The 13802-nt window shown below is 36.8% G+C and overlaps 1 pseudogene across 1 annotated transcript; it reads left to right on the top strand.

Annotated features, from left to right (window-relative positions):
- Nucleotides 1-11352: 11352 nt before the first annotated feature.
- Nucleotides 11353-13620, top strand: LOC104733906 (F-box protein SKIP19 pseudogene; annotated as a pseudogene). The gene is made up of 2 exons (XR_015573744.1): nucleotides 11353-11696; nucleotides 13125-13620. The product of XR_015573744.1 is annotated as an F-box protein SKIP19 pseudogene (transcript).
- Nucleotides 13621-13802: the final 182 nt, after the last annotated feature.

Here is a 13802-nt window from a genome sequence, read left to right as displayed (position 1 = left end):
AGAAGATCATTGTCTAGAGATAGCTCATGTTTGATTGAGGTTTGTTGACCAGTTCTAGATAATCATAGCTTGAATCCAGCCCATGAATCCATCCTTAGGACCTTTCTTATCTATTGATTTACCTGTTGGAACCCTGTTTAATCGTTAGTCTTTTGCTTTACTTTCGTCCTGCTCTGTTTTGTTGATGCTCTGTTTTGGTTCTGTTCATTCGCTTGTCAACTCGACCACCCACTCGACCATGCACTCGACCGAGTCCTAGGTCGAGCTCCAGATTACTTTCTTGTTTATGCATTGTTCTGTTCTTGTTTTCTTCTACTTATTAGTCAATTCTGCTTAGTATTGTTTATTACACTTGTTCTACAGTTTAATTCAGCATTAGTATTGTCTTAAGTTGCCTTAGTTCATTGCTTTTCAATATTGTCATTAGGTTGTTAGAAACAAATCAACTTGATATTTGGCTTAACTTGAATGCATTGATCACATCTTGACTGCTTGCATAATCACTCTTTATGGATTGACATCTCTTATACTACAACTGCATAAGAGTATTGAAACCTCTTCCACCTAATCATCTCTGCTTATGTCTTTGTTTGCATGTCATCATACATTCATTGCATAAGTAGAACCTAGATAAAACCCTTGTTTCACCGATGACCCCGGTATTCGCTTACACCTTTGATTAAAAAAAAAAAAAAAAAAAAAAAAAAAAAAAAATTGAAGTGAGAAAAGGGAGAGGAAAGGAGATGTAAGAAGAATGTCTTGGCCTGAAGAGAATCCATATGCCACTGATGAATACACCCAAGGTAAGAACTCACCTGTACTTGCTTTAATTTACTTAATGAGATGACAATGGTGAGAAGAGATTCCAGAAGATTGTGGGATTTGAGTAAGGAATGTTGATACTTTTCAAATGACAAAGTATATGAAGTAAATTCTGAAGATCAAGGCGATGAAGAGTGTGAAAAACAGTTTCCTGCAGTTGGGTAAATTCCATGTTTTCAAACCTCTTTCACAGGTTTAAGTTTCTGTTTTTGCTTGAGGGCAAGCAAAAGCTAAGTCTGGGGGAGTTGATATATCATGGTTTTTGTGGTTTTTAACCATGGTATAAGTGTGATTTTTGAGTCTTTTGATTTGTTTTCTAGGTGGTTTTTTAGTCTTTATAGGTTTAGGTACTCATTGGCACGGATGGAACATAAAGGAGCTAAAAGAGGATGATTTGGAGAATAATCAAAGCACGAAGGCTGATCAACGAAGCTTGGAGATGTTGATCAAGACTTTGCATTGACCGATGCAACATCAGTATCAATTGATGCAGGTGCCACAAAGACAAACGGAAGTTGTCTCACAAGCTTTAGAAGAATTACAAAATAAGCCCAAGTTTTCTTTATTTGCAATTAAGGCCCAAGACGTGTTTTAGAGTATTTATAAGATTTTATTGGTCATTGTTTAGACCGAAGTTTATCTCTGCAACCAGAAGATATATTGAGAGCTAGGGAGAGACAAATCTGATTTCATCTGTAGAGAGAAGATTCTTGAACTCCTTTCCTTACTTCTTAATATCAATTGCTTATTATTCAGAAAGATGTTTTGTGCTTTATTAATCATGTCTGAGTAATTTGCTTGTTAGGTTTAGGGTTTTTCATAGGGTTTTTATGATTTATTAGATCTGAGATTTTTAGGGTTCTTAATCTTATATGATCTTCATCCTTGGTTGTTCATCACAATAATTCTTGATTGATCACCTAGAATTGTTATCTTAGGGAAATAAATTGATATGAGAATATAATTGTTTTCCTGATTAAACCATTGATGAGCAGAATTGTTTCTTACAAAGAGATTTGGATTAATAATTCTGTGAACTTATCTAAACATGTTCTTAAAGCTGATTTTTAACTTAGAATTTTGCAAAGAGATTTGTATTTTCTGGTTTTAAATTTAGATAATATTTGCATTGAGAACTGATTTATTTTACAGAAGTGTTTAGAGTTCTAGATCTGATTTTAAATTGCTTGAATCCTAATTATTTGATTGATTTAATATCCCATAAATTCCTGAGAAATTCCCTAGGCCTAGCTCTTCGATCCTATGAATTTACAACACTTTTAAATTATGTTTTGAATTGTCTTTAATTTAATATTTTGATTTAGCATAATTAAAAGAATAATAAGTCTAATATGTGAAATAGAGTCTCTCTAGATTCGACCCCTAGAGTATTATTACAATTTGAGCATATCAGTTAGAAAATTTTAAGAGTTATGCCACATTGGAAACTCAATCTATTCCAATCTACCATATTGCCAATACCTTTCCGGATGTACCAATTGCGGCCCAGTCAAAAGACCATAATAGCCTCCATTTTGTTTCCATTAAAAATGATTTGAAAAGTGTTATTTGTTTTTTTACTAATAAAAAAGGGATGTCGTAAGAGTCTTCTGTCGGGTCTTTTCATATACCCGACACAGTATTCTAATTTCAAGTTAAAGCTGTATAATTGACCAATTACTATCTCTTTCTTCTTTCCAAATAAAAGAGTATCTTTATCTTCATCATTTGTAACTGTTATTTTTCTCTCACTTTTTCTTCATGCAAATTTGAAACTCTACAATGGATCAAAGAGACGAATCAACCTCGCTCCACCCGAATTTCCAGCAGCTAGATCTCGTTGCCCCCAATAATCTGTAAGTTCACCTCTCATCGTTAACCCTAATTATTATAAAGGATTTTTCTTAACCCAAACAAATCGTCCATAACAAATTCTCTTTACCGCAACTCTGCCTGTTTTTTTCCACAAAAGGTTTAACAGAAACAGTCGTCCCTTCAATGATTTCGCAACCAACTTAGTCGCCATGGAGGTGGACAACCCAACTATCGGACCAACGCCCAACTTCAACCTCATACCAGAAAGTCAGAATACTGATCCTGTATACTCTAATGGCGCCAATATTCTGTAAGTTCCTTTTTTTGTTCGTAGATCTGTTTCGTTTGTCTGATATAAATTCCGAGATTTAGTGTACATTTCGTTTAATTTTGTCTGACCAAAATTTTATATTTCCTGTACACAGCGAAAACACTGGTCCCGTCAACAATGTGGGTATGAACTTAGCAGCGGTCGGCACAGACAACCCAATTCTTGTCGGACCTGGACCTACCCCCACCTTTATACTCATTCCAGAATATGATGTACAAAACAATCCGTAAGATTTGTTCCCTTCTCCCATGTTGTTTTTCTGTGGACAATTTCTGAAAATTAGATCATTTGTCTACACAGGGACGACCGTGTTGATATGGGTGATTGTCCATCCAAATCTGGTGATATTCAAGATCGGGGATGTGCATCTTTGTTTCAGGATAAAGATGATTCCAACACGAATGAGAAACAGCAGATAGATGATTCCAACACGAAGGAGAAACAACAGCTTGATTCACATTCGGGTTCGACTCTCAATGGACCATCTGCACAAGGTGGACAACTTCCTCGTCGTCTCTTTGCAACAGATCGCTATCCTGTTAGAGGGCGTATTAATTCGTATTTGAAGCCTGAGTATCTACTCGACATTGTAGAAGCGCTAGATGGGTCCACTCAGTTAAAGTGGTTGGAAGATTCATGTTTTGGTCGCCTCTTGAAACTTCCTGTTCGTAAGAGTTCCCTATCCGGCAAGCTTGTCCACCAATTCCTTTGTCGCTGCCTCGTCACTCGGAAGAAACATGAGATGTGGTTTGTTTATGGTGGACATCCAATCCGGTTTTCGTTGCGGGAGTTTGGTATTTTGACAGGGCTTAATTGTGATCCACTCCCTTCATCAGAAGATGATGCTTCTGACGCTGCTCATATATCCGATGGTGATTTCTTCCACAGACTTATTGGGCCAAATCAAAATTACACAATCCGGGAAACTGTAGACATCTTGAAAGAGGACAAGAAGTTGCCAATTTCTCGCCAGATGGATGGAGACCGGAGGCTAAGACTGTGCCTGGTAGTGATTGTGGATGGAATACTCATATGCAATTCATCGGTTGTCAAAGCATCCAGTAAAGTTGTAAAATTGGTGGAAAATCTAGATGCATTTGTCAAATATCCATGGGGGAGGCTTTCTTTCAATAGGACTTTGGAGAGGGTTACACTTGGTGACGTTGTTCCTACTGCACGTGCGCTTACTGACCAACTATCTCAATCCCACACCGCAACTCACGGATTCACTTTGTCATTTCAGCTACTTTTTTTCATGCAATTCCACTCCTGTCGAGAATCCTTCCTGATGGAGACGACGAGTTAACATTCACCGATCCTTCAGTGCTGCATCTCACTCAACTTAAACTCTTTCATAATTCAAACATTCTCGAGACAGAGAATGATCCTAATGTAAGTCAATGCTAAGTTTTTTTGGTATACCATTTTTATTCATATTTATATTTCGTCGACCCTAATAATTCTTTTCCTCATGCAGCTTCAAGTAGAGAGTATCTTGCACAGCGAAGAACCAGAATGCCTTCAAGATTACTCTTGGCATGGTGAAGAAGAAGAGGATACCCGCGTTGAATTAATAATGAAAAAACTGAAAGATGGTCACGTCTTTAAGAAGGAGGACTGGATTGGGGGGCTTCGACATTTGCCATTGATTACATGTGCTTTCTCAAAGGACAAACCAGCCATACCACATCCGAAGCCGAAGAAATCTAAAGCTCAAACCCAACCAGCGACGATGATCAGGGCGAGGACAAGGATGGCAACAACGACGGCCAGGAAAACCAGAAGGACGATTGGGTGGAGGATAATGAGGTCTATAAGGAAGAGGATAACGTGGATGATAACGAGGACGACAATGAAGTTGACAATGTGGAGGATAACGAGGAGGATAACGAGGAGGTTAACGAGGAGGATAACATTGAGGTTAAAGAGTATGTAAATGTGGAAGATAACGAAGAGGAAAACAACGACGATGAAGAAGAAGAGGTATGGTATTCTCAGAAATCATTTATCGTTATTCATCACATTGTGTATTTCATTATACCTTTGAATTCTATTACAGGGAGATATGCCAACCCCATCCAAGAAAAGAGCATCTACATATTTGGTAGACGACCTCCCTCTACTCCCTTCGAAAAGACCAAGAACCAAGCCTAAGAGATTTGGCCAATGTTCTTCATCTAAGAAAAAGCCTTCTCGACGAGTTGACCGAGCTAAACCTGTCAACGCCCCCTTCCGTGTTGTTAAAAGTTCCCTTCGCAAAAAGTTTCTATCCACAATCTCTGCTTATCGACACAAGTAAGCTTCTGTACAAATTCATTATCTCACGCCACCTTTTATCACAAGTAATTACTATCATTTTAAACCTCTTTCTTTGCAATACAGAGAGTATGTGATTGATGGCCACAGCATGAAGCGTACATTCTTTCAAGAATTGTACTCACCCCAAAATTGGGTCCAAACACCGGTATGTAATTGTCCACCCCCTCAATTACTATTGTAACATTATTTTGAAGCTGTCGACTAAATTATGTCGTCTTTAATTGTTATGAAGCACATGGAAGCAATGCTAAGCTTGTTGTGGAGGTCCATGGGGCCATATTTCAGAGATTTTAGAGTTGCAATCCTCGACACTTGGTTTACTCACATGCTCAGCACTGACCATACCCGATACAAGAAACATAAGAAGAAGTCTACATTCCAATGGAACAGTATCATTTGGAACTACGTAAGTGGACAAGTGCCGAGCCGTGGGTCTAATCTTGCTTGGTTCATCGATGTGGATACCGTCTACGTACCGATGAACTGGGGTAAGCGACATTGGGTTGCTCTTGCAATCAAGCTAAAAGAAGGCAAAGTCCTTATTCTTGACCCGCTTATCATTAACCACGCCGAGTCAAAGTTGCCACGACTCATGAAACCCATTATGGAGATGTTACCTATCATCATTAAAAACCTTGTGAACTCAGAATTATCTGAGTATCTGTTTCCTACGTCCTTCACTTATGAGAGATTGGTGGATGTCTATCAGAATGAGCGTACTGGTGACTGTGGTCCACTAACTGTCAAGTACATTAAACTGCACGGCCAAGGGTTGGGTTTGGATAGCATCACTGACGAGATGGTTGACGACATACGAATGACTTACGCTGTCGATGTCTTCCAGGAATTTGTTGTTCCTCTTTAATTATATGGTCTTTGTTTACTTTCGCTATGAACTTCTTTATTCTATCATTGAACTACTCTGCTCTCCTACTGAACTCATCTTCGACTATGTCGTAGACTTTTATTACTCTCTCCTTTTTCCATTTGGATACAAACAAACGATTACAACCATAGATCTTGTCCACCACTATAAAAATTTCTATGGACTAAATCATTTTGCATGTCCACTAAGAAATCTTCCTAAAGTTAACATTATCGCATCAACCAAACATTAAAGACTTCCCAACTACAAACTAGTAAATTAATAGCTGAAACCCTAATATAAACATCTATTCGCTCCCTAATATAAACTCGAATAACAACACAAACATTTCCTACCACTATAAGCAACGATCAAAATCATACAGCCTGTCTACCACTATAAATAAAACTATGGACAAAAATCATTGGACATAAACATTTAGTCTACTACCTTTTTACAAAGGTCTCTAATTTCTGTCAAACACCTAATCAAGGTGGACAACTCTACAATAACCACCTTCTAAAGGAGGACTAAATCACTGTCCATGTCTACTAGAAATCTTCCTAACTCAATAGGTAATGTGAATTAAATTGAATTTTACCAACCACAAAGTTACCATTATGACCGCAAATTAACATTAAAGTCCTCCCAACCAGAAATCTGTAAATTAGATAGTATATTTAATGACGCTTGAAACCCTAATATGAACATCTATTTAAACTGCATGTCACTAACCAATAACTACGACTCATAACAAACAAACATGTCCTCCCTCTATTCGCTTCCTGAACATCTTTCTCCACTTCAACTACTCCAAATGCCAATGGATAAATCTGCATATTCCCATCTTGCCCACTAGCTGCTACCAAACACCCTTTGTACTTGCCTTTCATCGCTGTCCCATCTATCACTATAACCTTCCTCAGAAATTTATATCCATCAATGCATGCCCCAAATGCAAAGAATAGATATTTAAACAATGTTTTGCCCTTTTTGTCAATTGTTGTCTCAATATCTGTTATGGTTCCAGGGTTTGTAGACTTTACAAGGTGTAGATACGTGGCTAGAAACTCATAGCTTCCTTCTTATGTTCCACGTGTTGCATTTACTGCCAATTCCTTCGCATTCCATGCCTTCATGTAAGAGATTGTTACATTCAACTCAGACAAAACCATCTCAGGCAGCTCACATGCTCTTTTCAAATCCATGTTCCTTTCATGGCTAGGTAAACCTCGCAGATTATCCGGGCATGGCGGTGCGTCATTCAACAACAAAGGATCAGACTCATCAATGACAGGTGCTTCTACCAAATTAATATCACCATGTAGAACTAACGCAGAACGCAGTTGCTCCTCATTTTCAGACAATATTGCTCCATTAACGTGTTCCTCTCCTGCTCGAGAAGTCTCACCAAATTCAATACCACCCAACGAAGTCCTAACCTCGTTTTCTACCAAATTACCATCACCATGTAGAACTAACGCGGAAGTCTCACCAACTTCAATAAGGTTTTCGTCTACTACTCGAGAAGTCTCACCAACTTCAATAAGCCTCACCTCGTTTCCTGCGAATGGATCCCAGTCTGGAGGGTACTCTTCATTAATTCTTTCTGTCCACTCATCGTAATTGTACTCTAGACTTTCCCCTACTACAAGATTCCCCCTTCTTCTAACATGGTGGACAAACTTATGTCTTCATCAATCTCGTCCACAACGTTAGCATTACAATTCATAGCATCTTCAGAGGACAACTGATACTCAGAAGGACGTTTACCTGAATTTCTGTCCACTGACAACTTGTACACATCGCCACGGTCGTCTATCTTCCTCTTCCTCCCCACCGATATGTTCTCCACATCCTGGACTCCCATGTCCTCAACAGAATTACGTTTCCCCGTTATGGTGGACAACAAAACTCCCTTGTCCACATTACTTTCCGTCCTACGATTCCACAACGGTATGTCCTCAACTCCCTTCTCACTGGCGGACATCCTAGCTTTATGAACAGCCTCCATCTGCTCGACATATGCCACCAAAAAATCATCAGAGAAACCCTCATCAAATACAACCTCCTTCAACGTTAAATAGAGATACAGGCTTCCAATTTCAGCTTTCAACTCTTTGAACTGTCTCCACTCACTGTCAGACTTGATACCCACTGGAGGCATTTTACCTTGACTCATCACCCCCATCTCTTCTCTACTACAAAAACTAAGACTCATTGAAGTTTCCTGTCCACAAACACTGAAAGCTTTGGCGAGTCTACTTTCCAACTCATTCAACGTTGTCCCGCTATCATACGTTACACACCTTGCTAACTCACCAAGTTTTGGTACAAATTTCCATACACCGGTCGTATTAAAGCACCATTCACCGACGATTACACACACACTTTCTTCCATTTCCTAAACATACAACAACAGGTAAGCCAAATAAATTCGAAATAATTTACTTTTATAGTCTACGAGGACAATAAATGCATCTAGAACATACCTCAAAGAAAGAATCTTCAGTTGAGATTATTCCTTGCCCACAACATTAACTGCGGAAACAACAAAAAACTTTCGTCCACGGTCTCCCCACCAACACGTTACAAATTCTCTTTCATCTAACTCTTGTCCTTCACCTCTCTTTTTCCTCTTCTAATACAGAAGTCAAAACTGACCCATTCTTTTGTCCACAATAAATCACACGCCAACTACAGTATGCATTAAATACCAAGCAAACGCTTTTGTCCTTTCACCGCCGAGCTCTCCTCTCTCTCCTCTGCTGTCTCACATTATGAAACACAATAAAATAAGACATAAAATATTTTGTGAATATTTTATCAATTCCATTGACACAACAAAGAGAGGTTAATTTAGTCTTTTTAACTAGACGATTTTGGTACATTGAAAAAGGTTTTATCTTTTTGGTAGAATTGAAAAATTTATAAGCCAATGTGGCATACTTAACAAAATTCCCTATCAGTTACTCTGGGAAGTATCGGAAGGAACGGTGAAGACACGGTACTCTGGTTGGGTTTCGATAAAATATAAAAGACAGATTTTTTTTTTCTCATTTTCTTCTTTCCTCTCTCGACGAAACGGTGAACCGGCTTCTTCGTCTTCTCCGTCGCTGATCGATCTAATACTCCGTTGTTTCTGTAATCAGCGGTGGTGATTGATGGCTTCTAACGATCCAAATAACAGTGGAGGTTTCTTCGACTCTATTGGTTTATCCATCACCAATTTCGGATCGGTCAGGTAATGAATTCAAAATCCCCATAAACAATTTCTCGTTTTCGGATTCTCCATTCTTCAGCTGGGATGGATTCACATGCTTCTTATGCTGGACACTATGGTGGGATGTTATATTATTTCATCTGGTTGGGATTTGAAGGCTTGTGGGATTTGATTGCTTGTTGTTATCATATTTTGTAGTGAAGGTTGGGATACCTGAGTTCTTGAGTGGGATTGGCGGAGGAGTTGAGACTCACATTGCAAAACTTGAAACTGAAATTGGTGATCTTTCGAAACTGCTTGTGACTCGTACGCTTAGACTCAAGAATTTTGGTATACCTTGCAAACATGTAAGTTTCTGAGACTCTCTCTAATTCTTCTGTGTAGGTTTCTAGCGGTTGTTAATATGTTAGGCTGCTACCTTTAGCTTGTTTCATTATGTAATTTGGTGAAGTAACTTAATAGTAATCAAGGGGAATCAAACCAAAAAGATGAGTTCTTGAACTTTTTGGGTAAATGTAAGTTCTCTGTTATCTGATCATGTTTCAGTTTAGGATGTTAATTGAGAGTTTCATTGTTTCCTGTCACTTACTTAAGACATCTTTCCTTTCATGAAACATATTATAATAGGTTTGGTGAACTAAATCATATGTTTGGATTTTCTGGCTCGATTTTTTCACTTCTCTAATTTACTATCATTATGGATTCTGATATCTTTCCTAGAGCTGACGCTATAAAGGTGTGATTGATTCTTGTGCTCGGTATGGCTTAGAAGATATTTGAAAGACCTTCTTCTTTTGATATTATCGATAGAAGCATGACTTATTGTAGGAATGGGAACATATTTGCAGGTCTTGGCAATAATATCGGATTGCTAAAACATCCTCTCTGCTTTCTTTGTCTAGTATTATAATCTTGAGTTATGCATCTCTTCTTTTTATATATTGTTGTTGCTGACTTCTTATTTCCAGGCCTGTCTCGGACGTTACGAGTGACTTAACCATCGAAGTAGGCTCTGCCAGCTTTTCTCTCCACAAGGTAAATTCATTCAAGTTCAAGCTACGCGAGAGAACTCAAGTTCCCTACATCAACTGATTCTCGATATGTATGTCTCAATCCTCAAGGCTTACACATCATATGTTTTATATGCCATTGTTTAGGATTTGAATGTCTGTATTTTTTTTTTTTTATGATTACTGCAAGTATTGAGAGAATGAGCACGTAATTTTTTTCAACTTGCAAAACAGTTTCAGTTTTATGATTTATAGGTTTCTCTAGTGGAAGATGATTTTGGTTTAAGTTCTTATTGGGTTGCTTAAATTAGTTTAATATTAATTATATGATTAATTTATTTGGGAGTAACCCATATGGGTTACTCCATTGCCCATGGTCTTAGTTGTTTATGTTAATTGTAGAGTTGTGTTTTTTAAGTATAGTTTATTTGCATATTTTCATCACAATTTTTTGTTTTTATAATTGTGTTTTTTTTACAAACAGTTATGCTTATATATGTCTTTTCTTCGATAACTAACAAACTGTTTTTTTTTTTACACAAAAATAGTTAAATTAGTAATGGAAATTTTTTAATCAACTTTAAATATGTAATTCACGGTTAGATATATTTATCATAGCTCTTTTATCGTAAACATAGCCATAATGATTACTACTATTTCAGTATTTTAGTGTACTGGAAACAGAAAGGTCCGAAATTGTTATTGTATAAAAAAAAATTTTGGTAAGGAAATTGTTATCGTAAACATAATCATAATGAATACTCTTCAGTATTAGTGTACGTGGAAACAAATTGGTATCGTAAACATAATCATAATAAATACTGTATATAACAAATGACAACTGTCTACTACATTTAAATTTGCGAAGAAGTCGAAAGGTCCAAAATCCAACTTCACTACGTATCTTCTTTGTTTTTTTTTTTTTTTTTGGTTATAATCTTCTTCTTTGTTTCACTCCTTTGATTTGAGAGTCTCTATCTTTTCAGAAATGGCTTCCTTCTTGAAGGTTAACGAGAAACCCATCAACTGGGCTGAGCTTCAACCGGACTTACTCTCTTCGATTCTGCTCCGGCTTGACGTGGTTGAGATACTTGAAAACGCTCAGAAAGTTTGCAAACCGTGGAGACGCGTCACTAAAGACCCTTCTATGTGGCGCAAAATCGACATGCAAAACGTTGGAAGCCGAGGATTTTGTGTTCGCGACCTCGAGAAGATGTGCAGTAAAGCCGTTGATCGCAGCAAAGGCGATTTGGTCGAAATCAAGATTGGGGCTTTTGGCACCGTTGAACTCCTCAACTACATTGCCGACAGGTTCTCTTTTCTCTTTCTTGTTTCTTTCCTTATATTAGATCTTCGATTCTATGGCTTTCACGTTAACATGATATATGGGTTTTACTTTTACAAGTAACGTTAGCAGTTCTTTGATCTCACATTGTACACTCTCATAATTCTCGTAAAATATATGCATCCTTTGCAATGATTAATTAGGAGAATAAGTAATCATCCATTCTTTAACAAAAAAAAAAAAAAAAAAAGTAAGCATCCATTCATCCTTATATAATTTAATATTCTGGTCACAGTCTCATAATTCTCGTAAAAATATATGCATCCTTTGCAATGATTAATTAGGAGAAGAAGTAATCATCCTTAGAATTTAATATTCTGGTCAGTGGTCACAATCTAAACGATTCATTGTTCTGGATAAGTAGTAGGAGTAGTGTGGATAGTAATGATTTAGGAGTAGTGAAGTATGAGAATGTAGGAATTATTGTTCAAAATGCTATTTTTGGTTCAGCAATTTTTAAATTTGCCATTTCTATAAAATATTTCAAATTTGCCATTTTTCACCACTTTTTTTTTTTTTGACAATAGAGGAACAAGATTGGCTCAAACAAACTTAATATTTGAGTTTTTTACCACTTAAAAACTTAATATTAGAGTTTTTTTAAAATAAAATACATACTTAATAACAAATACTATACCCTAAAAATATTAGAGCTAAATCAAGCAAATATAATGTGTAGAATTGTGTTTTATAATATAAGAAAATAGCAATTTGAAGATATTTTAAAGAAAATGACAAAATCTACAAATGACACTAAAAAAAGTATTTTTTTCTCATATATAATTGATTTTGAGAATGTATTGAAAACTCGGTCCTTCACGAGAAGGATATATCTGTTTTTCCTTGAGATTCAATTTTGGAGTTTCCTTTTAATTAATGTTTGGTTGAGAAAAAAAAAATTCAAAAACATTTTTAAAGATAATAACTACTAAATGTGATTTTTATATAAGTTCTTAATAGACGTTGTGCTTGTTAAGACTAAGTAATGTATTATTCAATCATTAAAAATGTTTAACAATCAGCAAAATCATAAAATTCAAACAAAATCAATCAACTCACTTTTTGTAACAAAGAAGATATGTCAAAATGACACTCTTTGTGAAACAGAGGGAGTATTTGAGATTCTTAAGACTAAGACATGTATTATTCAATCATTGATTTTAAAATACTTATCAAAATTATGTGTTATTGGTTCTATGATTTACAAATACTTTTTAAAATCACATGTTATTCATTTAATGATTTGTTTTTGGATTTCAAAATCTACATTATGGATTTACAATTCCATATGGATTTAGAAATCATCTCTCCAATAACAGCCCCTAGTGAGTTTTATATTAATGTTTAGTTTATGAATTATGATTAAACTTCATAAGCAATATATGTATTTGCAGAGCAAGCAATCTGAGAAGCTTTGGACTTGCAATGTACTATGGAATGTCGAAAGAGGGACTTGTGAACGCAGTTGGAAAACTTCCACGGCTTGAAGAGCTCGAGGTCTCAATTATGTGGTCAAGACTGGATTTGAAAGCTATAGGTCATTCTTGTTCACGGCTAAAGTCATTGAAGCTAAACTGCTTGTGTTACTGGGGCTCTTACTGGCGCTCTAACAGTGATGATGTTGATGCCCTAGCAATTGCCGAGAGCATGACCGAACTACGCCACCTCCAGCTTCTTTGGAACGGACTTTCAGACATCGGCTTATACGCCAATCTTGACAACTGTCTTAACTTGGAGCACCTTGATCTACGCCGGTGTTTCAATATCCGGGATCTAGAAAACCGATATTCGGAGAAGATCAAGGTGTTGAGACGCCACCCTAATTTGGGTAAGCTAAATCCACAATTCAGAATTCAAATGGATTCCTTAAGAAAACAACCAGAGAACTAGACAACTAGTCAATAGATGGTTTAAGGAACAACAACATTATTAGCCAATTGTGATTTTGTATCTCACTTATATTCCTCTGGCTCTGATGCATGTGCACAAAAATGATGAGCACTGTGGTCTATATGTGAAGACCGAAAAATTACAGCGTCACTTTTGGACACATGTTGTTTTCTTATTCGATA

This window comes from Camelina sativa, chromosome 12 (genome assembly GCF_030686135.1).
Source record: "Camelina sativa cultivar CO46 ecotype springtype chromosome 12, ASM3068613v1".
Classification (NCBI taxonomy): Eukaryota; Viridiplantae; Streptophyta; class Magnoliopsida; order Brassicales; family Brassicaceae; genus Camelina; species Camelina sativa.
Note: the sequence above shows the minus strand (reverse complement) of the source record. Positions and strands in the feature narration are given on the sequence as shown.